The sequence below is a fragment of the Penaeus japonicus genome, unplaced genomic scaffold (assembly GCF_977035675.1).
Source record: "Penaeus japonicus unplaced genomic scaffold, GWHDUDI00000001_assembly GWHDUDI00000017, whole genome shotgun sequence".
NCBI classification, from domain to species: Eukaryota; Metazoa; Arthropoda; class Malacostraca; order Decapoda; family Penaeidae; genus Penaeus; species Penaeus japonicus.
Genome location: NW_028234419.1, coordinates 23981360 through 23984442, shown reverse-complemented (window position 1 = coordinate 23984442; position 3083 = coordinate 23981360). Strand labels below are relative to the sequence as shown.

Genomic DNA, 3083 nt, shown 5'->3' with positions numbered 1-3083 from the left:
AACATCAGCTCGCAAAACATCTAATTTTACGAAAGTGTGAAATATCCTCCAAGTAATGACAGATGACGCGTTCATGTTGAAAAAACAATTACCATGAACGAATTACCTTTTGGAAATTGACCCGGAAATAATAAGTCTGTTGTGCTTGATCTCGCTAGGATATGTATGTCTTTTCACTTTGTTTTTTGTTTTTTCTTATATGTTTGGGATTTCGCGTGTGTGTGTGTGTGTGTGTGTGTGTGTGTGTGTGTGTGTGTGTGTGTGTGTGTGTGTGTGTGTGTGTGTGTGTGTGTGTGTGTGTGTGTGTGTGTGTGTGTGTGTGTGTGTGTGTGTGTGTGTGTGTGTGTGTGTGTGTGTGTGTGTGTGTGTGTGTGTGTGTGTGTGTGTGTGATCAACCTCCCGCACTAACAAGAGCAAGTCCGCTGACGAAAGGAAAAGGAAATATTTTAAATATTTTTTTGTTTAAAAACAATCGTTTCCATAATGAATATATCAGGCAGGTCCATTTCTGAGGTGGGGGAGAACCCTTAGTGAAAGAGCGAAATAGTGAAAGTGAGAGAGAGACAGCGAGAGAATCAAACACATGATTTCTCTCGCTTATATTTTCACTTTCTCCTCTTTTCTTCCTCGTCGGGGTGACCTTGAGAAGTCGTTTCAAGGTCGCCTAGGACTTTCTTAAGATGTTATACCACTTTCGTTTTCTTCGGATGCTTTCTAAACAGTTTCTAAAGATTGCATATATCATTTGAAAGTGTCCCTTTTCTAGCACTGTTATCTAGATAATTTCTGAAAATGTTTGTGTGTTTGTGTATGTGTGCCGCGCGTGCGCCCGTACTCAGTTCCTATAATAACAAGAAAAGTCCGCTGACGAAAGGAAAAGGAAATATTTGAAATATTTTTTCGTTAAAAAAGATAGTATCCATAATGAATATATCTGGACAGGTCCATTTCTGAGGTGGGGGGAGAACTCTTAGTGAAAGTGAGAGAGAGCGAGAGAGTAAAACACATGATTTCTCTCGCTTATATTTTTATTTTCTTCCTCGTCGGGGTGACCTTGAGAAGTAATTTCAAGGTCGCCTAGGACTTTCTTAAGATGTTCTACCACTTTCCTTTTCTTCGGATGCTTTCTAAACAGTTTCTAAAGATTGTTTCTATCGTTTCAAAATATCTCTTTTCTAGTACTGTTGTCTAGATAGTTTCTGAAAATATGTGTGTGTGTGTGTGTGTGTGTGTGTGTGTGTGTGTGTGTGTGTGTGTGTGTGTGTGTGTGTGTGTGTGTGTGTGTGTGTGTGTCCGCGTGCGCGCCCGTATTCAGCTCCTATACTAACAAGAGCAAGTCCGCTGACGGAAGGAAAAGGATATATTTGAAATATTTTTCTGTGTTAAAAAAAAATCGTTTCCATAATGAATGTATATGGACAGGTCCATTTCTGATATGGGGGAAGACCCTTAGTGAAAGAGCGAAATAGTGAAAGTGAGAGAGAGAGCGAGAGTCTCAAACACATGATTTCTCTCGCTTATATTTACACTTTCTCCCCTTTTCTTCCTCGTCGGGGTGACCTTGAGAAGTAATTTCAAGGTCGCCTAGGACTTTCTTAAGATGTTATACCACTTTCCTTTTCCTCGCATGCTTTCTAAACAGTTTCTAAAGATTGCATATATCGTTTCAAAGTGTTCCTTTTCCAGTACTATCATCTAAATAATTTTTGAAAGTGTTTGTGTGTGTGTGTGTGTGTGTGTGTGTGTGTGTGTGTGTGTGTGTGTGTGTGTGTGTGTGTGTGTGTGTGTGTGTGTGTGTGTGTGTGTGTGTGTGGGTTATAAATCTAAAAAGTATTCATTTTCTGACTGTAACTTAGTTATTTTTCCACCCTACTTCCTAACCTTCAGAACGAGAAAAAACGAGAAAAAAATATATGGACATCTACCTTTTTAAAATATTTCAATGGATGGCGTTACCCCTTACAGCAGGACGGTGTTTACACTCGGCGAGGGTTCGACTGTAAAACCGCATTTCGGAATATTATCTGTTCCGAACGGGTTTCGAAACACGGTTGGTTTGTGAGGGTTTGGATTGTGTCCATAGCTACACAGATGCTAAGCGAAATTTAAGAATATCAAGCGTTGAATGATGAGGAGACATTATGATAATCAGCAATCTCGTGGAAAAAAAATCCATTAAGAGGACTTTAAACAGAGAAAAGTGGATAGAAAAAAAAAGAAAGCGTCAGAAGCGTAAGACCCAACGAGGAACTTAAGAATGACGGGTCTTCTGATCTGGAAAACGCCACTATATCATGATGTTCGGAAGAAAAGGTAAATTTAAGTTTTCCAAGAACATAAAACGAATTTCCATTCCCCGTTACTCTGTGTCATGTTAAGACTCATGAACCACGGGACTCGCATGGCGTATGATAACTCGAAATGAAACATCCATAGTGGGTGAGGAAGCCTTAAATTAGTGACGTTTCGAGTGCTCTTTGATTCCTCTTTAGGTGGTGAAACTAAAAGGAAGTATTGAGTGTTCAAATGTCACGGTTTAGTGTTTCCCCATCCCATTGAATTTATTCTTTCATTTCCCTTTTATTCATTCGTTACTGCGTTTGCTTTGTGATAGATACTGACTCATACTACGAGTCAGAAGCAACCAGCTAACTGACAGATACTGACTCATGCTTCGAGTCATAGGCTACAAAGTAACTGACTCATACTATGAACCATAGTCCATAGACTACCAGCAAACTAATCTTTCACCTTTCTTCCATCTCTCCTTCCATTCCCTTTCCCCCTCTCTTCTACCCCGCCCTTGTCTATCCTAGGTAGATGACTCAAAGGTGGGTGCAGTTGCAAGTTGGTGCAAGGCGCATCCCACGGCGTTGCCCAACCACCAGCAGGAGTCCTAACAACAGGAGTCAAACCCCAAGGACTCTTCCACGTGTTATCATACACCTTGGAAACCCTTTCGTCACATCTCTTCAGCATAGCTAACCCCCCCCCCCCCCCCGATCTAAGAAGACCCGGGGAAATCCGTCCCCATCAACCCTCCCTAGTTGGGACATCCCCCCCCCCCCCCCCGCTTCCTCTTC

The 3083-nt window shown here is 41.4% G+C and overlaps 1 long non-coding RNA gene across 1 annotated transcript in view; it reads right to left on the bottom strand.

Moving 5' to 3' along the window:
• LOC147470078 (uncharacterized) overlaps positions 1-2083 on the bottom strand; it is a 36786-nt gene extending 34703 nt beyond the window's left edge. The window contains exon 1 of the long non-coding RNA XR_015191805.1: positions 1926-2083. This is a non-coding gene — a long non-coding RNA (uncharacterized LOC147470078). The remainder of the gene's footprint in view (positions 1-1925) is intronic.
• Positions 2084-3083: the final 1000 nt, after the last annotated feature.